The sequence below is a fragment of the Pan paniscus genome, chromosome 13, assembly GCF_029289425.2.
Source record: "Pan paniscus chromosome 13, NHGRI_mPanPan1-v2.0_pri, whole genome shotgun sequence".
NCBI classification, from domain to species: domain Eukaryota; kingdom Metazoa; phylum Chordata; class Mammalia; order Primates; family Hominidae; genus Pan; species Pan paniscus.
The window spans coordinates 129,350,291-129,377,845 of NC_073262.2; the positions used below are offsets into that span (position 1 = coordinate 129,350,291).

General features: G+C 39.2%; 1 protein-coding gene across 1 annotated transcript in view; it reads right to left on the minus strand.

The window, feature by feature from the left end:
• Window positions 1–310: 310 nt before the first annotated feature.
• IRS1 (insulin receptor substrate 1) overlaps window positions 311–27,555 on the minus strand; it is a 64,520-nt gene continuing 37,275 nt past the window's right edge. Inside the window, exon 2 of the mRNA XM_003821826.6 lies at window positions 311–1,341. The gene's annotated coding sequence lies outside the window, so the exon portion shown is untranslated. The remainder of the gene's footprint in view (window positions 1,342–27,555) is intronic.

Genomic DNA, 27,555 nt, shown 5'->3' on the forward strand with positions numbered 1-27,555 from the left:
TTAACTAATCACTAATAGGCCAGCACCCACCAAGGCAAATGGGCCAATTACATTCAGTTAAATAATGTAACACTGGAAGTTCTCAAAAAATATGAGATAAGGTAAGGGTCTTAGGGAAGGTGACACATAGCCCTGGTCATAATGAAAAACACTTACTGGAATTTTAATTTCTGGTTAGCAACAGCTCACTTGTCTTATCATCTTTCTCAAGACAATGCAGGAAATGAAATATATCATAATGTGTGCACAGAAAAAAATGGTGGGAATAGAGCGGGAAACTTACAGAAGTGGTGGGGGGAGGGGACAGAAGAAAAGATCAACAGTATCTAGTTTATTATGAATAGAAAGACATTTCCGGAATTTACAAACGCCCACATTGTTCATTCCAAAGAGAGCTTTTGATTTGAAGGAATCACCCATCTCCTTCTGTTTACAATATATGCAATGGAAGACTTTAATTTCCTCTTCTTATAATTTTGCTTCCATTCAATTACCAATTTTAAGCTGACATTTGAAAACACCCAGCCAAATATATCCTTCTTCAGTTTAATTAACATAGCCTATTGTCTTACAGGAAAAAATACAAAATTAAGATTAATTCTTATAAGGAACTCAGCTCAACATCAGGTTTATATGACAAGAGATAGTATCAGCAAATATAACTATACAATTGAGAACCATCTATGGCACTATGATTCTTATATTATGTTTTCTGAATTACAATCTTAAAACAAGGATCATACCCTATTCTACTCTTTTAAGCCTTGTTTTAAGCATTTGCTCCACTCTTTACAACAGAACATTGTATACCTCCATCCCACATCCAAAAAAAAGATGTGCTGTAAGAAAAGTTACATTTTCATTTAAAAAATTACACATATAAATCAAAACCTATGTTAAATATTTAATACTCTCTCCACCCAACGTGAACAGTTTTGTATGAAATAATTTACAATGATGCTTTGTCGTACACAGTTTCAGCAGCAGATGAAATGTATCTTGAAAATGCATTGAGAGTAAACCCATTCTCTCATGACACGGTGGTGGGCACATCAGCTCACTGTGGCCAGCTAAGTCCTTAAGGTTGAAGATGAAGTTTATGCAGACTCATTATTCTGGTGTCACAGTGCATTTTTTTTTTTTTTGCTTGGCACAATATAGAACGTGCAGTTCAGTCAATGAAATCCTGAGGATTGGATAAAGTAAACAAACTGAAATGGATGCATCGTACCATCTACTGATGAGGAAGATATGAGGTCCTAGTTGTGAATCATGAAATATTTAGAGTCTGGGTACCCATGAGTTAGAAGAGGATTTGCTGAGGTCATTTAGGTCTTCATTCTGAAAAGAAAAAGGAAAGAATTCAGCACCACAGGTGTCTCAAACTGCACAATCACTACTTTAGAACCTTTCTTTTACAAGAGGCAGCGTCACATAAACTGAAGTTACAGGCACAAATAGTACTGTCCACCTAAATATGATCAACAAAGTGTATTTAGCTTTTTATTTATTTCAAAATGCAAGAGTCTAAAGAAATCACTAACCAAAAGTCGTCAATGTGGAATCTGTAAACAAATCAACATGATCTGGATGTTTCAGAGGTTTAGCAAAGGAAAAATAGAAAATTCTTTGGTGTTGTGATTGAAGCAAAAACATACATCATTAGTTGCTATGTAAAATGACCATCCGACATGAGCGGGTTGTAGTCAGGCTGTGTTCTATCTCCTTCTGGTTGAAAGTCAGCTGCAGATTTTAGAATTTGAAGTTGCAGAGCTTCACATGACAAAATCGGAAATCAATTTTTAATGTGCACAAACATTGTTTGACATGAGAATTTTAGATGCAAAGGGAGACCCAAGCAAAACGGACCTACTTAATCATTAAATAAGAGAACAAAAAGATTCAGATTTACATCTAATAGAAATAAGTTATTTAGGCAGAAGCACAGCATTTCTTCTTTGCAAGTCAAGAAGGTAAATTTTAAAGGGTCACTATCCATGATTCCCCTTCAGAGTGAAGACTCTTTTTTTTTAACTTTTTTTATTATTATACTTTAAGTTTTAGGGTACACGTGCACATTGTGCAGGTTAGTTACATACATATACATGTGCCATGCTGGTGTGCTGCACCCACTAACTCCTCATCTAGCATTAGGTATATCTCCCAGTGTTATCCCTCCCCCCTCCCCCCACCCCACAACAGTCCCCAGAGTGTGATGTTCCCCTTCCTGTGTCCATGTGATCTCATTGTTCAATTCCCACCTATGAGTGAGAATATGCGGTGTTTGGTTTTTTGTTCTTGCGATAGTTTACTGAGAATGATGATTTCCAATTTCATCCATGTCCCTAAAAAGGACATGAACTCATCATTTTTTATGGCTGCATAGTATTCCATGGTATATATGTGCCACATTTTCTTAATCCAGTCTATCATTGTTGGACATTTGGGTTGGTTCCTTTTCAACCTCATAAAGCATCTTTTACTCAAGTATTACACTACCTAGTCTTTTACAGGTCCTTGTTTTTCATGCATTCAAAACTTATCTATAAATATCAGTATCTACAGAGTGCATCAAAGGGTATTTAGCAGAGAGTAGATCAGAAATACTTGTTGAATGAGTACGTGGTTGCACTAAATACTAGGAAGTGTAGAGAGTTGGATTCTGTTGGAAGCCCTGCCTTCTAGTAATTCTAGAAAGGAAGGCAAGTTCTGTTCATAAATACATGGCATGTGAAGTAGACATCAGTACATGCCAACATACAGGCATGGGGGCAATAGCTCTAGACACATGGAGGATGGAAAGAATCCTCCCAGCTAGGGGTGTAAGGGGAGCATCTCACTGACACACCTGGCTTGGTTTTGGAAGAAAAAGAATAATGTGGGGATGTGGAAACTGGGATTGTGTCTATGTTGCTTTGGTGTTACAGTCCCAGAAGATAACACAAGGCTTGCCACATGGTAGTACTTAATAAATAGGAGTTAAATAAATGAAAAGGAAAAGGACACTTCCCATTGAGAACATATGACAAAGTCCTACAGGGTGAGATGGTAGCCATGAGCAGGCTCAAGTAGAGGATGTGGCTTCACTGGACCCCAAGATATCTAAGGAGGGATAGAAGGAATTAAGTCTACAAATGTAGGTTGAGGTAGATGGTAAAGAACCTTGAATGACAAGCTAAGAGGGCTTTATCTAATTATAGAGACAACAAGGACATGCTACATTGACATAAGGTCAAGATGTAGCAGTAATAATGCACATCACCTACAAGGATAGTGACAGCTTCCAAAATACACGCAACGTAAGTGTGGACCAATATATTAGGGTGGTACAAAAGCAATTGCGGTTTTTGCCATAAAATAAATTGCAAAAACCACAATTACTTTTGGACCAACCTCATATCTTTTTCCCTCTGTCTCCTCTTGAAGGGAATGATCATGGCTGGCATCAGTCTTCATTCATTACGCAATGGTTTTCTGATAAGTCAAAGTTTACCAAATGATGACTCTAGTTTTAGGAGATTTCTATTTATTTTTAAATATTAACTCTGCCTCTAAAAGACAGGTAAACAAACTGTATTTTTAACTCACTAATGAAGACTTGGCATGACGATCCCAATATAAAAACAAACAAAAAAGGAAGCATTCCAAGTTTGCCCCTTTAATTGCCAGAGAAACAGGATTTACTCTGTGTGTCTACAATTGTGGCGTCCACAAATGAAAAGAAAGCCCATCCCTTCACAAGCCATTGGTATGCTAGGAAACTCCCCACAGCAAGCTCCAGATCTCTTATTTACTGTCAAGATTCTCCTGAATGCATATAGGAATGTTCCCACCAGAATTTCTAGATTAGCACTTAACAAAGCTTCACAGCTCTGGGCCTCTAATTAGGCAGGAAGGCCACACTTTATTAAAGGACTTGTGACAAACAAACAAACTGCCGAACATAAAATGGGGGAGAAAGCAAAGGGCATATGGTATGTTTTTCATTTCATATCTGGCTCTTCTCCAGAAGGGGTGGGTAAACAGCTTAGTACAGGAACACACTGTACCCTCTTTTATCATCACACGTACCAACCTGCATGGATGCATAAGGACAGAGACCCAGGGCCCTGTGAGGAGAGGGAAAAACAGGTGGCTTCACTGGGTGCTGAAATCTATTGCTTTGGGCCACTTGGAAATGATCTCTGTCATTATCCACAAGTATGTTCAAAGAGCAGGGAATAAAAGGATGTATCAAGTGCATTGACACCTTCCTTCCAAAGTCTTACTTAGCACACTACTTTTCAAAGCCCCTTATCTTAAGTCCTGATCAACACTTGTCTCAAAAGGGAAAGTCTGAAGTTCACATCTGTTTGTCTTTGTACAGGGTGTGTGTATCTGTGTAGGCACATAAAGTTTAGCTACCAAATAATGACATGGACATCCTTCAGTGAGAACTGTCCTTCACAACAGCCAACTCGGGGGCTGCATACTTATTCCAGTCATGCAGCCATTGTTTGCAGCATTTTTGGAATGCCTGCTCAGCCTTGGGCATATTCTTTTGAATAGTCTCTATAGCAGCCAGTCTTAGCCCTCTGAGGACACGTTTGATCTTTGGAGACAGCCAAAAAGCTTTGAGAGCCAAATATGGTGAATAATGGGACTGATTAAGCTGGGTAATTGTTCCCAGCGAGGTATTATCTAAAGCCAAAGAGTTCCGAAACCGAAGTTCCAAAATTAGAGTTGTGTATAACACTTGCTCTGATGAGTTTGTTGGAAAGGAAGTCTCCTCACTTTAGAGACAGACCTCAACATATGCTTAATGAGACTAAAGTTCATCTGTCTGTATCTCCCTAGCTCCACATACTCACAATCAAGCAAGGCTGAACTTGAATAAAGCAACTCACTCAAAAAAGGCAAACATTTGCGTAACTTAATATATTTTTTAAAAAAGAAAAAAGCAATGCCCATACTAGGGTCTTGCAGTCAGTCATTCAATGCAATAAGCATAAATACAATGATAAAGACTGGAATAAGCAGGGGAAAAGCCCGCATAGGCATACATATGTTTAATACACTTTATATATACACCACTTCAATTGACTGAAGGGAGACAATTGACAGACCAGAGGTAGCAAATATTGCTACAAAGTTTTACAAATGCAAAAATTCATTTGTAACAGGCAGAAACTGGAAACAAAAAAGCAAAACATTTCCTTAAGAGAAGACACTGTGCAAATATCAAGTGGTGATGTTCCTACAATGCATTCTGTCTGGTTACATCATTGGGGAATAACTTCTGAAGGCAGAAATACAATGCACCTGTCACGAGATTTAGTAGCAGGAAATTACATTTTGACAAAATTTCATCACCACATCAGTATCTACTATGTCCTTCTGCGTGTATATTCTTGTAAGATAAAACCCACCTAATCCTGTTGCCAGTAATGAAAAATGTAATTTTTAAAGCATTATCAAATAAGTCAACACTTGAGCAATGCTACTTGAGACCTATGGATTATTGCATTATTGCATCTAGTAGGAATTTACATCTTCTGGGTTCTACCCACTTAAACTAAGCCTACAATAGCTGAAAAACAAATAAAGACTGCTTCCTTTTACATTGTCTCAGCTTACTGATCGTTTTTACTGGGAAAGCAGCTGGAAACAGCACAAGAGTATGAGTATGATGGAAAGATCTGTACATTCAGCAATGCATTCTTGGTCAGAACAATTGACAAATGTTTTTATCCTGTATTTATATGTTTTGAAACTTCTTGCCAATATGTTAAATCAAGGGCAATATAGTAATAAAAATCTAGTTGGGGCATTGCTAGTCATTTCTACTTTTACTAGGGAAATAAGAGTAAAATATTTTAAGTTACTTGGCCACTGTCACATACTAAATTGTTAGAAAGTAACTCTTCCTTATCCAACTGTGCTTTAAAAACATGACCATAGTGATGACTTTTTTTCAATAGAGGTCATTGTTTGAAATCTTATATTGTAGATGGAACTAGAAAATTAATATAAATTAATTTCCTCCACTTAAAGAAATGAATCAAAACAGCATATTTCTCTTTCAGTTAACATAAACAGCTGTGTGCTTTTTAAAAAAAAAGTATCTTGAATATAATACAGAAAATGTATAAAATACAGGAAGATGTAAAGAAGGAATAAACATGACTTATATTCCCCATCACCAGAAAAACCACTATTCAGCTGTGGTTGTAATTTCACAATCTACTTAAAGGATTTGAACTTTTAAAATGCTGCATTTAATGTCCCCCCAGAAAGTCTAAGTAGGAAAGGAAAATACTGTTTTAATCATACTTAGATCTTTCCCATTCTTAAAAATCCATGATGAGAAAAATTTTTGAAATGTTACCCAACTTTTTAAAGCGTCCTGGTATTCCATCCCTTTCCCATCATCCCAACGCATTGTATAATATGGGGAGAGTAGGAATTTGAAAGTAGGAAAATCTTCTGGCTCCCTGGCTTTAGTTTCCAAAAGCCTCAGTATTTAAAGGAAGGGCACAGGTAAAATATTTGGAAGAGCCAGGAGAACAGAAGGATTCCTCTCAGGTTAGAAAAGATTCCCTTCATGAGAGCAGAGGGGTCAGTGGGTAGCTCTGTACTTTGCAAGATTCTGACAATGATGCCTATAACCTCTCTCTATTCTGTCTTCCCACGTCTGTTGATTTCTTATTTCACACAATTACATTAAACTGCATACCCCTCCCTCCTACCACAATTCTTCAGTTACCTCACTGCTGATACACTTAATTTACAGTACCACTAACTGGAAGCAAATCATGTCTTCTAGAATGCTTATTAATAAAGCACCTTACAACACACACATTCAGCATACCTGAATCTGGCAAATGAGCCCAGTAAACACACACACACACACACACACACACACACATAACACACACACACACATATTATCATCAGTCTCAAATACCTTTATAGTTCTGGTAATAGATGGGTGTTGTTCATTAAAATTCATACCTCAATAAAATCCCACTATAAAATCTCAGATGAATAAAAATGACCACTGACCTATGGATGGACTGTGAAACACTTATTAAAGGAAGTTCCCAGCTTAAAGCCTTGGTTCTAGCATTTGAGTTAGTAGCACAGAAGGAGGAAGCTGCATTCTCCTGGTCCAGCGCTATTAACTATGGTCATATTGCTGATACAAAAAGAAGAGCTAAATCCAGAGAGCCTCTAAAGTCTGGGACATGGGATAATCTCCCCGTTCTTTACAAGGGACAGCTGGGAAGTATGGGGGCAAGCTGAAGCTTGGAAAAGGAGAAAACTAACCAGTGAATTCTCAATTCTCAATTCTAAAGCCTTCAGATCATAATCACACACATCAAGTGAAGATTGAGCTAAAGTTAGAGGTAAGACCAACATGTTTGCTACTTGGATGTTGAAAGGAGAAAGCCATTTTAGCTAAAGAAAGGAAACCAACTTCTTTTAAAACAGGCCAGGATTGAGCTGGAAAGAACTTGGTTTTGTGGTCTCAAATGGCAAAGGGTAAGCCAACCAGCCAAGCCAGTGCTTTAATGGAGCTGCTTAAATAGCACTTTTGCCTGGTGCAAGTCACATGGGAGAGGGCTGGTGAAAATAACAAGGTTGCTGGCCAGATCTTCCAGTGCGCAGGGTTGCCAAGGAAGAAAATTCAGGGAGAGTTGCCAACATGTGAGAGGCCATCTCGCTCCAGTTCCCCTTTTGTCCCAGTGAAAGAGCTTCTGGCAGGGCTGGTGACTTCAGGAGACCACCAATGAAGAAAGGCACACGCATTATGAAAAAAAAAAAAAAAAAAGAAGAAGACCGAAAGGCGACCGTCAAGCCTGTCAGCTCTGGCAGAGGCTACTGGGCTGAATTCTGTCAGTCTCGTGAATTTCTCCTTCCCCAGCTACCAAAGGCAGAAGGAGATTCTAGAAACTTTTCAGGATGGTTAGGAATTTGTGGAGAAGACAGACCAAAACAACATTTAGTTCTCAGTAATTAAAAGTATTCTGTCAGTGATATATTAAGGAAATCTGAATAAATATTAACACATCTTTTAAGCCAAAGAATATCCACTTCTGTTATTTCCCATTCTTTTTATTAACAGGAAACATGCTGATAAAGAAAATGAGGTCAAGACCATAATAGCTTCTCCCCTCAAATGCAAATCAAAATGTTTCCAATCTCCCTTTTACCGATACTATAGTTTGTCCTATGTACATGACAGATTCAAGGTAAAAGGACTTAGGAAAAAAAAACAAAAAAAAGTCCCTCTTCATTTCAAGTCAGACCACACGTACTCTCAGGCAGGAAGATTTAATTTTTTTTTTTTTTTTTTGGAGACAGTCTCACTCTGTCACCCAGGCAGGAGTGCAGTGGTGCCATTTCGGCTCACTGCAACCTGCCCCTCCTGGGTTCAAGCAATTCTCCTGCTTCAGCCTCCCAAGTAGCTGGGATTACAGGTGCACACCACCACACTTGGCTAATTTTTATATCTTTAGCAAAGACGAGGTTTCACCATGTTGGCCAGGCTGGTCTCGAACTCCCTACCTCGATGATCCACCCGCCTCGGCCTCTCAAAGTGCTGGGATTACAGGTGTGGGCCACCGTGCTCAGCCAGGAAGCTTTAACTTTAACAGAGCTCAACCAAAATAAACCTGTTACGAAAAGACATGAAGGTAATATGACAGAATATTCCCTACTAAGTGAGAATGTCATACGAATGTCTTTCTTCTGCTTTCATGGGCACTATTTCTGCAGCATCCTTTCCCTCACAGAAATTACATTTCAGTTCTGAGGTTTCTATTGTAATTTCGCATCACTTTTGGGTTTGGGGTTTTGTTTGTAATGGTCAGATTACAGGATACAGGTTTTATAGGTCTGGCTTTGATACAAACCAGTAGACTTGCATTACAATCAGAACTTCATTTAGTGTATGGATGGTGAAAATTGTGTGCAAAACTGTTTCTATAATTAGACAAAAGGGAATCAGGCAGAGCCTATTTTCACTGCCTTTGCTTTTTTTGTTAAAAACTAATAGATTTCTCATTCTTTGCCCTCTCCCTGGAGTCAAATTGCTTCAAGAAAGCAAGCGTCTGATTTTACATTTGAGTAACTGTCTGATTACCCAATTGTTTCTCAAGCATCATCAGTTTTTCCATAATAGCCCAGGAATCAGGCACCGAACAAGCATTTGCATAGACATCCCTGGTCTGCAGTGGACTGAGGTAAGAATCATTAACACCACTGACATCACTTTTGGCAGCTGGAGAAGTGGGAAAACCTGTGTTTAATCTATTTCCTACTCACCGCAAGTTTTAGCTAGAGTCCCCGATAATATGGGTTGTGGTTCACTTTATGGAAGAACTTGGTCATGTAAGAAAAATCTACTGAATTGAACAAGCATCTTCCAAAACAACCATGAGGTACCTCAGCTGTGGAGCCATGATCTTCCCATAGGTTTTTCTGATCCTTAAACAGGCCTAACAGAGGACAATGCCACTCCCAATAGTTTCTAATAGGGGCAAGCTCAACCTCAGTAGAAGATTTGCCCTACAACATACATCTAAGGCAGGGGTCCTCAATTCCCAGGCTGTGGACCAGTAGAGATCCATGGCCTGTTAGGAACCGGGCTCCACAGCAAGAGGTGAATGGTGGATGAGCATAAGCACCTGAACTCGGCTTCCTGTCAGATCAGCAGCGGCATTAGATTCTCACAGGAGTGTGAACCCTATCATGAACGGTGTATGCAAGGGATCTATGTTGCACATGCTCTTTATGAGAAAATAATGCCTGATGAAACCATTCATCCCCTCACCCCCAGCCATGGAAAAATTGTCTTCCATGAAACCTGTCACTGGTGCCAAAAAGGTTGGAGATCCTTGATCTAAGGAACGTCTCCAGGAAGCCATCATCTTACAGAAGCAAAAAAGGTTTAGCCTTTGTTTTCCTTTCTGCATTGAGGAGAATATCGGGGGAAAACGTTGAGAAGAATTTGATCTGGGATTCTTTGAAGCGAACTGTTCCTTAAAAAAAAAAAAACAAAGTGGTCTAACTATTGAAGAAACACTCCCTCTCTGAAACCAGCTGAAACTGATTATAATACAAGTATACGGCAGCATATTTCAAATGTATTTGACCCACAGTTCTCATTTGCTTTACCTGAAGAATATCTGTTATGGAAATGCAAGTCATAAAGATTTCTGGGCTATGATAGTAATTCTTCAACAAAAGTCAATGTAAAAGGAGCAAGGAAAAGTATACCATTCATCTTAGATTTCAGAAGGCCATACACAGGCAGGAACCATATTAATTAGCTCATGTTAAAGAGGAAGCTATTAACTGTTGCTTACAGTAAAGTAATAATGCAATAAATGTGTGTTTCCCTTGAGTTGCCTCTTTCTGAGTGACAAGTGAGTAACCTGTATGCGATTTTGAATTAAAAAATGTACTTTAGGGAATTCAACCCCAAAAAAGGTTATTTTCAGAATGAAGATGGAGCTATTACATGGCTGTCATGCTTTTTAAAGACTGATAATTTTGTTTAAGTCAAAACTTATTTCTGAATTAAAATTTGAAAGGAAACTAAGACAAGTTCCATTATCCCATCTCTCAATGTTCTTTTCTCTGTGATTTCAGGCAAGTTGCTCACCCTCCAAAATCCCGTATGTTTTCATCTGTAACACAGGAGAGCATTGCCCATTTCACAGGGTTCTCGTTGAGATTAAATGAGATAATACACGACATTTTCTTATCATTGTGCCTGACACATAATAAGCCCTCAATCATTAGCTCTTAGTGTAACTACTGTTATGAAGAACTAGAAACCCTTGGATCCCACATCTTTTCCTGATACCTGAAAACACACCAGCCAAAAACACTGTGGTGGAACTAGCAAGCAAGGATGAATCCACCAACCAAATGCCAGGCAAGGACTGAATCAGAAGCCAAAATGAGGATGCATCTTGCGAAGAGAGGACAAAGTTATTTCAGAAAGGAGGAAGGGGAAAATGCCAGAACAAAAAGAAAAAGTAAAATTAGCAGTAGTAGTAAGGCTAAAGATATGATATGTAATACAACGTTATACAAGGACGTCTACCTACACAGGAAAGAGTACAAATTCAATATTGAGACAGTAGCATTCACGTACAAAGGGGAAGATCTCAAATGAATGCTATCTACAGAAACATCAGAAAGGCCACTTTTATTGCTTGAAAAAAATCAGAAGCTTGAAGCCCCCCACTCTTTCTAAGTCTGCTAATGAAAGACTTCTAATACTACTGAAAGTATTTACAAAGAAATCACATGAATATGCTTAAATGGGTGTTCAGTGAGATTCTTATGCATTATTTCTAGGTTCTAAAGCATGTTTATGATTGTTGGGGGTGGGGGCAGGGAATTGGGTGGCTTTTGTTTCCAAATTCTTTTCCCCAATCTCTCATCTGAAGGAACTGAACAGGAGTGTGATCTAGCCAGTCAATGCTGCTTGAGTAACTTGATGAAAAACTGAAATTGCTGCCAGATGCACATCTAATCGTTGGCAGCTGGAAGAGGAGGGAGGGAAATCTCAGAAAGATAATCTAAAATAATTGATAATGCATCCACTGCTTGCAGCTCTAAGGTCACTGAGGCAGGTAATGGTGCAAATTTCTAACTGACTGCCTTGTGTAAAGAGGCAAAATTTTTCCAGTTGACAATGAGGGGTCGACCTTTCACCTACTGACCCCAAAGCTCCTGCTCTTTTGCTTTCATCTTTCAAGTCTTACTTCCACTTTGTTTCTGCCCCTCTCTATTTTCTCCATTATCTGACATTTCAGCCTCTTTCTTTTTAATGTGGAAAAAGCCACTTGCTTAAAAGTTCCCTAACAGCATTCTTCTTTTTTTTTGAGACAGAGTCTTGCTCTGTCACCCAGGCTGGACTGCAGTGGCTTGATCTCAGCTTACTGCAACTTCTGCCTCCCAGGTTGGAGCGATTCTCCTGCCTCAGCCTCCCAAGTAGCTGGGACTACAGGCCTGCACCACCACGCCTGGCTAATTTTTGTACTTTTAGTAGAGACGGGGTTTCACCATGTTGGGTAGGTTGGTCTCGAACTCCTGACCTCAGGTGATCCACCTGCCTCTGCCTCCCAAAGTGCTGGGATTGCAGGTGTGAGCCATCATGCCCAGCCCCTAACAGCATTCTTAAACGAAACTGCATATCACATTATTGCAGGGTTGAGCTGCCTGTCTGGCTGAGCTAAAAGCACCCCGTGGACAGTTGTGCCCCATTCTTAATAAACAGGTAGTGACAACTTTTAGCTAAGGAACCGTCATTAAGAAATATTTATAGTGACTGTTATGGACTGAAACATGTCTTTCCTTGCAATTTATTTGTTGAGATCCTAACCCTCAACATGATGGTATTAGGAGGTGGTGCCTTTGGCAGGTAATTAAGTCATGAGGGTGGAGCCCTCATGAGTGGGATAAGTGCTCTTATGATGAAATATGAGAGCTTGCTTTCTGCTCTCTACCACAGGAGGCTACAATGAGGAGACGGCCATCGTAAACCAGGAAGAGGGCACACCAAACCAGGGTCTGTGGTGCCTCGTTCTTGGACTTACCCACCTCCAGAACTGTGAGAAATAAATGTGTGTTGTTTAAGCCACCATCAGCTCAATATTGTAATAACAGCCCGAACTAAGACAGAGACTCTGAGGGGACTACAGTCCCAAGGGAAATAAATGGGGTCACCTTCAGACCCATGGAAGGGCCAGACAGAAGCCATCCATCTGGCCTTTGGCAGAAACACGCTCATGAGGCTCAACCAATTTCTCTTTGCAGACACCCTCTAGTCTCCAAGCATTTCACTAAATCTCTAGGGTAATGGTTCTCAATTTGTGTGGGTGAAAAAATTTGCCCCACAGGGGACATCTGGCAATGTCTGCAGATATTTCTGGTTGTCACAACCAGGATAGGGGTTGAGGAGGAGAGATGCTACTGGCTTCTAATGGGTAAGGGCCTGGAATACTACTAGACACCTTACAACACAGTGGACAGTCTACTGCAACAAATTAACAGTTTAATAAAATGGAGAAAATACATGGTTTCACAATCATTTGCAAAGCTCAGGGAGATAATGAGATAAGGCTGCAGTGAACAAGGAGACACATTACGTACGCAACCCATTCATCAGGCTCATTGCCCTCAAATCTCTGAGTCAAAAAAAAAAAAAAAATCCTCAAGGGCCGGGCATGGTGGCTCACATCTGTAATACCAGCACTTTGAGAGGCCAAGGAAGGCAGATCACATGAGGCCTCAGGAGTTCAAGACCAGCTTGGCCAAATGATGAAACCCCATATCTACTAAAAATACAAAAATTTGTCAGGCATGGTGGTGCACATCTGTAATCCCAGCTACTCACGAGGCTGAGGCACAAGAATCACTTGAACCCATGAGGTGGAGGTTGCAGCAAGCTGAGATCTAGCCACTGAACTCCAGCCTGGGAAACAGAGCGAGACTCTGTCTCAAAAAAAAAAAAAAAACTAAACCAAAATGTTAAATATTAGATTCCTTCTGTTCCAGAATTAGTAGACTTTAAAAAATAAATTCACTTTAAAAAATAAATCCACTAAATTTATTCTCTAAGAGGCTATTCCTAAATCAGAACACTGTTTCATAGAGGTTTTCTCTACTTTATAAGATAAATATCCACACCTCGGAAGATAATTTATGATCAAAAAACAAACAAACAAAACAAAACAAAACCCAGTAGTCAAATGCAAGACTGAGATACAAATCATAGTTGCTGTTTCTGTGTTTAAAATGTCTTCTCAGGAAGACACTTTTAGGTCTGCTTTCCCAAAACTTAATATTGACAAAAAACAGCAAAGGGGGGATGCTCAGGGACATATATCATCATCCGTGAGTACACAGGGTTCCAGATTCTAAAAATTAGACAATGAACAGAACAAGTTGATTTCCAGGTGGTTAAATACCAGGGTTTTCAGATTGAACCCTGAGGCAGTGGTAAGAAGAACAGATCCTCCTTAAATATAGCAACAGGAGCTGCTGCAGGTCCCAGAGTACACCAAGAAAACAACAGCTTCTATTCTTTCTAGACCATAGCCTGAGACGCTGACAAAACGCTTTCAAAATAAAAGGGAGCCACACAATTTCACCTTACTATCAAACATCAACAGGCTATAATTAACACTTAATTAACAGCATTATGGTGAAATCTGCTTATTCTCCTCAAAAACTGCCTGAAGCTTTTTTTCCCCATAAAATTATTATATGTCACAAGTGGGCCATGGCCTACCTGTTCATTTGGTTTCTCCACGCTTTCCTTCTGTAACAATGTAAGCAAGAGTTGTGGCCAGGCAAATGTCCTTGGAAAGCCTTACCCTTTAGAGATAGTTTTCTTTCTTCCTGAATTCTCTTCACTCCCAACCATCAGCAATACTCACCAGGGCCCCTAAACACAGCCACTGACTTGCCCCACATCATTTCTTCTGGGATTCTCTTTGTGGGAATTTCCAGTAGAAACAAAGACCTTCCCAGGGACTCTTGAGCAGAGGTGGGAGGATTGCTAAGTCCTTGCTAATTTCCCACCTCTCTAATGCATAGTTAGAAAAAGTCAATAGGAAGTTGACTTGAGAACCATTTGCCATAAGTCAATAAGCTGGGACCCTTCCCCATGGTGGTCTCCTCCGTCTGCCTTCAACCATTTAGTGTTTTTCTTGCACTTTTTCCAGAGATAGATCCAAGATATAAAATGAAAACTGAACAAAAATTCAACTTAGTCCATTTTTCCCACCTGAGAGTTCTATGAAAGTGGGAAGGAAGACGGTCCGATGACTATCCGAAAGATGCACCTGGATGAGTTATTCCAGAGTTTGTTTTAACTGCACTATTCTCATTTCTACAGGTGGCATCTACCACATGACCAAGTCACCATATAAAAAGCTCATGAATTAATATGGACAGAGCCATCAAAAAGTCCCAGGCCTGGTATTATGAGGGTTTCCTTGATTGTGTGGTATTGTTGACTTAGAATCATTAAATGAGTGGCTGAGAGTCGTGGCTCATGCCTGTAATCTCAGCACTTTGGGAGGCCGAGGCGGGTGGATCACCTGAGGTCAGGAGTTCAAGACCAGCCTGACCAATATGGTGAAATCTTGTCTCTACTAAAAATACAAAATTAGCTGGGTGTGGTGGCACATGCCTGTAATCCCAGCTACTTGGGAGGCTGAGGCAGGAGAATCACTTGAACCCAGGAGGCGGAGGTTGCAGTGAGCCAAGGTCACACCATTGCACTCCAGCCTGGGCAACAAGAGCGAAACTCCGTCTCAAAAAAAAAAAAAAAAAAAAAAAAAAGAATCATTAAATGTGTTGTCTGAGTTCATGCAACTGGTTAGTAGTAGCACTAGGGTGAGACTAAGGGTTCTCCTCACTCCCAAATCAGTAAAATCTTAATAGCATAACTATTTAGAGAAACAGAAAGATCCTAACAAAAGACAGAAGACAAGGTGATATTCAACATAAGGGCCAAAGAAGATTCTTAGCAGCCAAATCACTAAATTAAAAAATGGGGACTTCCACAGGTGGGGGGGTAAACATACAGCAGTAAAAAAGACCCAAAAATGTCTTCAGTGACTACAAATGTATTGTAAAGGAAGAATACATATCAAATTTAGTTCGAAATGTTTTAAAATCATGGGTATTAGATTAATAAGAAGTTGAGGTACATAAATACTTGCTAAAATATTTCCATTATACTTGTAATATCCTAGTCATCAATATAGGACCTTGTCTAGCTTTAGTGTCCACTGTTAAGCCATACTAAAGAAAAGCACGGAGAAAATATCCAGATTATAAGGATATAGAATAAAGTGGCACTTCTCTAACTTAAATGTGCTTAGGATCTCCTGGGGATTTTGTTAAAGTGCGGATTCTGCTTCATTGGGTTTGGGGTGGGGTCTAAGATTCTGCCTTTCTCACCAGCTTACAAGTGACCCCAGCGCTGTGGGTCTAAGGACCACACTCAGTGGCAAAGGAGTAAAGAACCAAAAAGGAAGGAGGAAACCTACTATTTAATTTCTATAAATGAATACTAAGAGGGCTTAGTTGAGGGCCAATAAGGAGGCTACACCACAAGCCATGTCTGCAGGGTGAATGGGCTTTGACTGCAGAAATAGTTTTGAATTAAAACATGAAGGAAATTTTCCAGGTGGATAAGGTTCTAGAAGAGTTAACTAGAGAAGAATGAGAAACTTCTGCCGCCAGGGCTCTTGAACAATACAGATTTGGATGACTGCAAAGAGGACATTGGGGGAAAACTACAATAGTTAGAATTCCTTAAAAGACTCCACACGGGTATTTTTTTTTTTTTTTTTTGAGACACAGTCTCGCTCTGTCACCCAGGCTGGAGTGCAGTGGCGCAATCTCGGCTCACTGCAAGCTCCGCCTCCCAAGTTCCCGGCATTCTCCTGCCTCAGCCTCCCGAGTAGCTGGGACTACAGGCGCCTGCCATAACGCCCAGCTAATTTTTTGTATTTTTAGTAGAGACGGGGTTTCACCGTGTTAGCCAGGATGGTCTCGATCTCCTAACCTCGTGATCTGCCCGCCTCGGCCTCCCAAAGTGCTGGCATTACAGGCGTGAGCCACCGCGCCTGGCTGGGTATTTTTTTTAAACCCTGCTTAGTGTTCAGGCTAAGGAGAAAGGAAGGCCCAGTGACAGAGGCAGATGCACAGGGGAGGGAAGAGGGATCGAAGCTGTGACCCAGTACATTTCTATCTCTTTACAAAATGAATGCGGGTGACTCTGACACCTGAGAGGCTCAGTTAGGAGGAACTGAGGTAGGGCCACGTACGTTAGCTCAAAAGTGATAGAACCAAAAAGAAACAGGCATTTCCCAAACTCAGTGAAATACATCGCCCTGCCCTACAGCCATGTTTTACCAAATAAACCACAAGGCACAAATTTGAGACTAGTTCCCAACTCCACATCTTTATTACTTGAGAGGCCTGCAGGTATAAAAAGCCACAAAACTGCCAACTCAGATCTCATCCCAAATAAATGAGTAGAACTGATATAACAGGTAAATGACTATCATGGTCTATAACACCTTCAACTTTGAAATATCAAAAGTATTGATATTAAGACATGCTTGCTCCCATTTTCTGCTGAGTATTAATTTATCCTCAGAATCTTTCTTAAGAACAAGAAGGACTCCTTGTGCAGGTAGCTCATTCCCAGAACCGTAGATGCTTGCAGAGAAAGATCCCGAAGCAGCACATTTTCTAATATCAGGGGGAGCACAGAGGCATAATGACTCAAAGGTACCAAAATTTAGAAAAGACTAAAAAATAAAAAGAAAGGATGGTCTGTGTGTGCTGATAACTTCCACTGAGGCCAGCAGACAGTAGCAAACTGGTCCCCAATTCCTATAGGAAGGCAAACAGGCCCTGAATCAACAGCACGCACTTCAGCTCTACTTATTAGGTAGTCAGCCACAGATTCGCTTTTCCAGTAAATAAAGTTTTATGGCAGTCAACAGGCCTTAATTATTACATGGCAATTTCATTCACCAGGCCTAACTCTGGTCTCTAACCCCAAGGTGCAGCTTTACCACTGGTCTGCAAGCATAGGCTACTAAAGATTTTAGGAAATGATAGGAAATGATGAGGTGGCCAGAGATACTTCCCAAGAGCTAATTTCCAAACCACTGCTGGACAGTGCAATTCACATATCGTGTAATTCACAGAGTTGTTTTCCTAACCAGTTGAGACAGAGTGAGAATACATTTTACCAAGGGATATGGGATACAATGAGAATGTAGTATGTAACCTTTAAAACGGTATCCAGTATATAATCCTGCCTGTAAGGCACTCACTGCTGGACCCATGCGACCACTGGACAGCAGGAAGGCCCCAGCTCCACTTACTGGCGTGGGACCTCGGGCACTTGATCAGCCTCACTGAGCTGCGGTTTCACGGTAAAACAGTGATAAAATTACCTAACTCACTGTGCTGTTGTGAGGATTCAATGAGGTGGTAACTGTAAAGCATGTGGCACAGATCCTAACAACTAAGAAATTACAGGACCATCAATTCATTCTATCCAGTAGCAAGAAGCCACCAGAAACCAAAATGGCCCCGAGGGGGTGGCAAAAAGAAGAACTGAAAAGGGATGGAAGGGACTTGACACTGAAGCTCTGCCTCTTTGCAGTTTTATCTAAGTGTTTGCAGAGAAGAGAACCTCAAAAAATCATGTCATTAAAACCCAGACAATTACATTAATCATGAGATATGACAGGCCTTCAATAAGGAATATTGCCAAATTACCACTGTTTTATCACTGGGTATAAAGGTACTTCCTGTTTTGCTTTAAACTTATAATTTTAATCACCGACTCATTATTTAAAATGGATTGCCCTTAACTAAAAGGGCAATTCAAAAGCACCCTAAAGTTTTGTAACCTGCATTATTACACTTCATTAGCTGAAAGGTAAAATTATGTCTAGGCAGAGTAGAATCATACCATATTCTAAATATGCCATGAAATGTAATTTTCTCAGACCGTGAATAAACTTACATTTGATTACAATCCTTTACTAAACTGTTGAAGAGGTTTCTTATCTCTAACTTTCTACCTGATCCATTACAGTGTTTTATATATAACTGGTACTCAATTAATAAATGTCAATTAAAAAATGTGTATACCAAGAAAGGATCTATAAGAAAATCATAGGTACTCATAAATATAGTCTAAGGTCCATATGACTTGATTAAGGAGAAGTAATTTCAGCCAAATCAAAGATAATGGACTCTGAAGTCTTTGTGACGAGATCCTCATAGTTGGCAGTGTTCTAAAGGGGTTTGCTAACTTTTTGAAAGTGTTATTTTCTTTTGATAATATATTGTTTAAAACTCAGCACTGATTGATTGATTGATTGATTAAGACAGGGTCTTGCTCTGTCACCCAGGCTGGAATGCAGTGGTGTGATCACTGCTCACTGCAGCCTAAACCTCCCGGGCTCAAACAATCCTCCCACCTCAGCCTCCTGAGTAGCTGGGACTACAAGCACATGCCACCATGCCTGCCTAATTATTTTTATTTTTTGTAGAGATGGGGTCTCAGCATGTTGGCTAGGCTGGTCTCAAACTCCTGGGCTCAAGTGATCCTCTTCCCAAAGTGCCAAGATTATAGGCACGAGCCACCACCCTTGGCCTCAGCCTATCTTTTAATGCCACAAATTAAATATCTCTACTAAGAAAATAAAGCAATTTTAATATTGATGACAATGGTTCTCAAATCACAATAGTATCCTCCTCCCTCCCAGTATATTTTAGTAAACCATTCCTGGAGTGAGGGTGGGATATGTAAACTAACCCAACCCACAAACACATACACAGTAATTTAGAATCTCCAAAAACAATATAGCCATCATTTGTTACACGTTAGGCACTATGTGAACAGCGTTAATATGCATTATTTCATTTCATTCCCGCCACGATCCTGAGACTGCATTATCATTCCTGTTTTAAACACAAGAAAACCGAGGTTTAGAAAAGATGAGTAAATAAATTCCTCAAGATCTCAAACTAGTAAAGGGGCAATTAGGATTCAAAATCCAGGCTATTAACCAAAAATTTATAGACAATGCTATAAAAAGCATGGGTGGAAGTACTGTCAAATCTTTCATCTAAATAGAGTCCACTGGAATATACAAAGTTATTTTTATAAAAGGAAACAGGGTAAGCTTTGTGTTTACAAAGGTAATGAGAAATTACATACTGAAATGCCATTCTGTTAAATCTAAACTAAATCAGCTAAAACAACATTTCACTTAATAGGCACTTGGATATCAGAAATACCTTCACTTCTAGAAAACAGCTTGCAAAAGAGATTGTCATTATAAAAGCACGTCTTTATCTCTTATTATATGTCCTCCTATAAAAACACTAAAATGAAATCTCATTTCCAGAAGAGTCTAGACAGTGGTAGACACAACAAACTGGGTGTGACTAATAGATTTTGACAAACACAAACAGCCAAAAGGTAAAGCGTGAGGCCTGACATTTATTGATCCCATAAAATAGAAACCCTTTTAGCTCTCCTGCCACACTGCATGACCTGGTAGGCATGGGGATATTTTTATTCAACAGCTTTCCTTCGGTCCTTCCATCCTTTTTTAGAAAGCCAAAATAAAAACCAGAAAAGGCATACTTATAAAGTCATAAGCTATATGGTATAACAGGTAAATAAAAGTCCTTTGACATTGGAAGCCACGAAAGGACAGAAGATTAAAAAGTAAATCATAAACAGCTGCATCTCGCCTCCCAGTGTTTACATTCTTAGACATCCACTTTTTAAAAATATTCCCTCTGTAGATCAAAACATGCTGTACTTTGAGAAGGGGAAAACAATGACGTTAACGTTAAAATATTGTACAGTTTACATATAAACAGAGCTAAGTTTATGCACATCATTCTAGTTGGCAGCAACTCATCTGAATGGCTCAAACTGAGAGCTATAATTGTGTTAATTATCTGTCTACACAAAAATCTAAAATATATATGTTCCTTATTATAGAGCATAGAATACAACTGGTTTAACAAATCAAAATAATCCAAAAAGCTTTTTCAAGTTAAACTTGGGTGCTCTGAAGCTGGATGAAACTAGGTTCAATTATTGGGGGAAGTCTGTTTCTTCATCCCGTCCTTCCCCTCCCCACAACTTTGTATTCCTTTCCCTCAGTACCTTTTCTCTTTCAATTAGTGCCACCCACAAGTACTGCTCAGCTCATTACTGACACTCAGGCTTTAAAAACTGGGTGGCCCCATACCAAGAACCATTTTTAAAATTACTGCCTTCAAGCATTAAAATGCGAATCCAACAGAAAGCAAAGCTTAAGAGCATGGAGCTCCTCCTCCCAAAGTCATCCATGTATGTGGGAGAGAAGCACGGATGAGCCACAGGTTTAAAATTCTAGTTTGTAACATATTCAAGAGATAAGCAGTTGGCAGAAAGCTTTCAAAACACAATGCCCGTTCACAGACTTTATGCACTCACTTTCAGCCTTATAAAGGGAAATACTTCATTCTAAGAAGGATCTAAGTTTTAACATAATACAGGCCAACTTCCATCAGAAGCAGCAAATTAATATCAGTGGTAAGAAGGCTAGTAAGTTCAGGCAGATACAAGATTTAGGTGCCCTGAATTAACATTAAGAAAGCATTTATCTTATACCCGCATGTCTAAGGTACAAGCCAAGGTGAGTCACCAACTCATCTGACTGAGAAAGTTCTGTTGCTAAAATCTGGTATCGCTGACCTCACTGAATCAAAACATATATGCGCCTTTGAAGGTGGTGAAACATCCCTAGTCAGTGAATCACCATCTCTCAAAAATCTCCAAGGATTATTGGTAAACATGAGCCCTGCCACTACAAGTCAAAGTCTTGATATCCAAAGAACTGGCTCTGGTGTTAATGCATGCCCAAGGTTTAATGAGGATGAAGAAAAGAAAAAAAACAAACTAACATATTTTCCCTTTAGAACACAAGTAGGACACATGGTTTTTTAAATCAGATGACTTATTGATCAATTATAATATGCTTATTGATGCAGAACAATAGCAACGTGACCTAAGGCTCAGGGATTCAATCCACAACTGGGATAGGTTATAAGGAAGAACAGAATTGTCTCCTTTAAAATACAATGGCTCTGGCTGGGCGCGGTGGCTCACGCCTGTAAGCCCAGAACTCTGGGAGGCCCAGGTGGGTGGATCACAAGGTCAAGATATAGAGACCATCCTGGCCAACATGATGAAACCCTGTCTCTACTAAAAATACAAAAATTACCTGGGCATGATGGCGTGCGCCTGTGGTCCCAGCTACTCAGGAGGCTGAGACAGGAGAATCACGTGAACCCAGGAGGTGGAGGTTGCAGTGAGCTGAAATCGTGCCACTGCACTCCAGCCTGGCGACAGAGTGAGACTCCGTCTAATAAATCAATAAATCAATAAATAAATAAATAAATAAATAAATAAAATACAATGGCTGCTTTCCCTAACAGGCTGTATGTAGCCAAAGAGAGGCCTAACTGCTTATGTGCTTGCTTCCAATGACAAAGTGCGTGTGTAAGAAGAACAGATATACTTGACTGTTTATAAACTACTGCAATTAATAATTTATGACAACGACTGCAAGTCATACAACATCTGAGGGTACCTATAATACACTAAGCAAGAAGCTTTCACTACTAGAGGATGGTATGGTTTGAACTCTCCTGGAGCCCTGGTTCTGGGCATTCAGTAGGCCAGCAGTTCCTAAACATGTTCTACAGAACATGAGCTCCATGAGAAACAGTCTTGTGAGGCTGAGGCATGGTGGCTCACAACTGTGATCTTGGCACTTTGGGAGGCTGAGGTGGGCAGATCACCCGAGGTGAGGAGTTCGAGACCAGCCTGACCAACATGGTAAAAACCAATCTCTACTAAAAAATACAAAAATTAGCCAGGCATGGTGGGGTGTGCCTGTAGTCCCAGCTACTCAGGAGGCTGAGGCAAGAAAATTGCTTGAACCCGAAAGTGGAGGTTGCAGTGAGCCAAGGAAAGAAATAGAGTCTTGTGTCCAAAGACATTTAGGAAATATCTCCCTCCTGACATCTCTCATCTCATATTAGAGCTTGACATTTTGTTTAACCATGTGTTTCCTACACTTATAATCTGAAAATATGTAGTTTTCATTTCATATCTGTGCTAACTACTCTAACATCTTGTAAAATACATTTTGAGAAATACTGCATTAAAATTTTCCCTCAAAAAGCCTTTTCCCTTGAACTTTGCTATTCACAAAGCATTCTGATAAAATATTCAACAAAAGATACATAGGCATAAGCAAAAGAAACATATTTTAGAATAGAAAAGTTGATTTAAAAATTAACAACAAAATGTTTTATTTAAGAATATCACATTTGTGTTTTTAGCCCTAAATTTCTAATATGGTTTGTAGTTAATAAGAAAGATACTAACATATCAATAATTTACAATTTGCCAAAACATTTATGTGTCAAAAGAATTCTTTGCTTCTCTGATTTTGAAGGAAAAGAAAATGAGAGAGGCAGAGACAAAAAAATGGATTAAAAAGTGGAGAGACAGCTTCTTCCCCTAATTATTCACAGATTCCATTTGAATTCAGAAAACGATTCTTCACATTTCAGGACTCATATATGAAGGTTGTTTTATTTTTACTTCATGGAATTGGTGGATGAATGTTATATAAATTATTACTGCACAAATAATTTTAAAAATACTTGAAGAATGAGACAAAAATAATATTTTACCTTTCTAGAACAGCAGCTATATCATTAGTCTACTACCATGACCACTACCATGACCAAACACATGATGAGTAAGTCTGAAATCATAAAAACACCATAAGTGAAAATCGAATACCTTTATTTTCTAAAACATTAAGCAGAATGTCATATTACCTTTTAGCCTAAATACTTTCCCAATATACAGTTGAATATCAGGAAAATGTAAAATTTGAATGCCTAAATATAAATATTTAGACTTGGGTAGAAATTTTCCTCTTATTAGAGGGTTAAACTTTGATATAATATAGAAATAATTATAATGAATCAGACAATTACTTTGATCCCCTTCTTGGTTTCCAAGAGGCTGTGATGATACACAATATTTTCTAAGATATCTCTATGTGCCTCAAGTATCTACTGCTAGAAATGTGGAAATGAAACATAAAAGGCATCATGTTTACAGGGAGTTTAAAAAAAAAAAAAGGTGTCAGTGAAGGGATGAGGTTAAATGATTGGATGCTAATGGAAACAACCTCCAGATTAGCCAGACAGGACACACCCAACCTACCCTTCCTAAAATATCCAAGGAAGTGAAATTTGTGATGCTCTACAGATAGATACAGGTACTGTCTTTCAAGACCTTCTTGTAAATTCCTTTAGCAAAGATGCTCATTGCACATTACAAATTATTTTGCCCAGTAACTGTGGAATAAGTGGTTGTGTGATTATACATTCACTTCTATTTGTGTCCAGAGTATGACTCATAGAGGCCCAATGGGGGATAATGAAAAAATCGGCTCTAATATCCAAAACTGCCTGTGTCCGGGGCTGGTGCAAGGGATTACACAAGGCTCAAAACACAAATAAAAGTCACAAACTAGCAAGTAATATTCATTAGGCACCCATGTGGTTTTGAAAGACAATTCCAAATGCTTTCTTATATAAATGTGAGATATGGTTGCTAGATTTTTACAATGCCATGCTGGAAAATGGAAAAATTCTCTCTACAAAGGAAAACGTTTAGTCTGGAGAAAATGTTTACAGAGGTTTGCAGCAAATAAACTTCTAAATATAGTACCAGCACTTAATAAAGAGTCAAATAAGCTCTGGGTTCTTGAGCCTGAAGTTTTCAAGGATTTTGACACAGCCCCAATGAACCATGGCAGAACCATGGCAGCTGGCAAATGCCCTGAACCATTAGCCACCAAACAGCTGCTGAAGCAAGTCACATTCCACAATTCTGTAGCACTTCCTATCATATAGTAACAGTTGGTATGTGCCCAAATTTATTTTCTCACTAAAGCTGAATGAAGATCATGTGAGCAGAGAAACACTTTTATGATTAAAGCAGATATACATTTTCAGATGTATTTTTTAAATGAATGGAAAACAATGAAAACTTTTTCAAAATTCATGCAAAGACAAATAAACACCCTTTTTTGATATAACTTAAAACTACATAGTTTCTTTATAGCAGAGAAAATACAAGAGAATCAGAAGTCACAATAAAATGCAAATATGCCATGAAAAACAAAGCCATGAAAATGCACTGAAACGTTTTGTCTCCTAGCACTCTGTTGGAACTTGTACATAGGCTTAGCTGAGAAAGAAGAGTTATGCGCTGGGTGCTGTGGCTCACACCTGTAATCCCAACGTTTTGGGAGTCCGAGGCAGGCAGATCGCTTGAGCTCAGGCGTTTGAGACCAGCCTGGCCAACGTGGCAAAACCCCACCTCTATTTTTAGAAGTACAAAACAGCCATGTGTGGTGGTGCATGCCTGTAGTCCCAGCTACTTGGGGGGCTGGGGCTGGAGGATCACTTAAGCCCAGGAGGTTGAGCTGCAGTGAACCGTGATTGTGCTACTGCACTCCAGGCTGGGTATCAAAGTGAGACCCTGTCTCAGAAAAAAAAAAATAATAATAATGCATATAGAATAAGTCTACCATCCAAATGAGTCATTTAATTTATGTGCACAAATTAAATTTTTTTCTTTTTTTTGTCTTATTGCAAGATTAAAAATTAATTTTAAAACTACAATTCAATAAGTGGCTTTACTAAAATGTTCCTTAAAATATTATTTTGACAAAAGCCGGCATCAAGAATCTCCTTCTTACTCCTCAGAGAGAGTTGAAAATACCCAATTACTTTATAAAATGTCAATACAAGAGGATCTCACAGATAGCAAATCTAATAGTGTCCAGTCCACACTTCCCTACAAATACATGCGGTCATAATTTTTTTTACCCTCTTAATCTGCTGTGGCTCCATTAGTAAGCCCCTAAAAATGCAACCTGGCATTTACACTCTTGTCCATCTGGAATGTCTCTGCATCAGAGGAAAACCCTCAACCCCACCCCCCTCCACAAAAGATGAACAAGTGCACAGCTGGTATAAATCTGGGCACGTATGAAGGCAACCACTTGCATGCATGCATACACAAGGCTAAATGTTTAATCCCTCGAGCACCCTCTTCTACCCATTTTCAGATGATGCTAGGAAGGATATGATTTGCTTTTTTAAAAAATTGAATTATGTACTTTTATTAGACACCAAACAATTCCTTATTGAAAAGATATTGCAAGAAAAAAAGCTTGAAAACTTGCCATCAAAGCTGTCTGAAGTCCAAAGTGCTGTCTTTTCCTGTCACCAGAAGACTTGGAACCAAATAGGCAGAAAGCTAAGGTCAATCTTGTGAAAGTATGATTGTGAAACCTAACCCTAGACCTCTGTCCTCTTCAGAGCAGCAGATTCACATATGTGCATTTCAGCAGAGATGCAGGAATTGGTGAGGTTTTCCATGCTGCTTCCATGAAAACCAACACTTGCAGGGTTCACTGCCAGCTCATGATGTGAAGCTAAACTTAGAAATCAAGCTGGGTTCTATATTGAGCTACACCACCTAAGTAGCTGTGGGCAGGAATGTGACTATACAGACAACTCCAATTCTTAATTATTGGTTTTTAACGAGCAGAGCAGACCAATAAAATTCAGCTTTCTAAAACAACAACATAATTGCTTTGGAATGCATTTTGGTAATAAATTTGGCTGCTGTAACTGAGGTTTTGAGAGGACAACTACAGGGAGCACTATTTACACCATTCTGGGTGTGAAAACAATTCCATGGAATTGTGCTGTACACAGCCCAGGTGACTGCCGGGTTTATTGTCATCCTATACCAACTTCCAAGAGCTCTATCCCAGGGAAAAAAAGTATCCATTGTATCTCTCTGATACTTTCCTACTTTGCTATATTCCTCTGTTTCTTTCTGGCCCCCTTCTCCACTCTGGTCAACTGTCACTTATAGTGACAGTTTTGTTTCTTGTCAAACTTTAAATCGAATAAAAGCTAGTTGAGCTTCCAGAGAGTTTTACTCTTCCCACAAAGAATCCTAAGTTGTAGATGATTCAGATATTAAAAATTGAGCAGAACTAGAATTTTATAGGTACCTCAATAAACCTGAAATTCCCCAAATACAAAACTCTGGAAGAGTTCCCTAACATAATTAAGCTACAAATTTTCAATCTTGAAACTTAAATGACTGTTCCATGAATGCAGTTTGGAAATCATGACAAAGCCATAAGTACAGACATGGATAACAGAGGTTGCCAGGTGGCATTATGTTCCATCATAAACTACAGAAAAATTAAACTGTTCCATTATTTTTAGCCAAGACCTCTGGTTATTGGATTGCATGGGTGCCCTGCATTCCGGTTATCCAAAAAGCAAGTCAGAGAGAACTAAAATGGCAGCATAGAGGCTGAGCTGTTGTCCTACAACATAGCCCTTGCTCATTACAGAAGCACTAGGCACCCTAAGGTTCATTTTGTTCCAACAACCAGCAATCATTATTTTCCAGAAAAACTGAGATGTGAGTTTGGTTTGATTTATTAATTTAGTTACTCAAAATCTTGACCTTAGTGACTATAAATATGCTCTATCACCATTCAGGGGTGGCATCCTCACTTGGAATCTCTGGCCAGAATTCTTTGGGAAGTTATCATTGATATCTTATTGCATTGACAATTAATAGACAGACAGCTCATACCTCTTGAGATATTACTATCTAAAATGCCATCAGAACATAAAAATGCAAAAAAAAAAAAGAGAGAGAGCAAATCTTTATCTAAACATAAGCTTTACCTACCACAGGTAACACTAGTGAAGCATCTGTATAATTTACTCATTGCACTAAAAGTTTTAGCCAGTGAAGCATTGGCAAATTTTCTAATAGAGTCAGATTGCAAATATCTT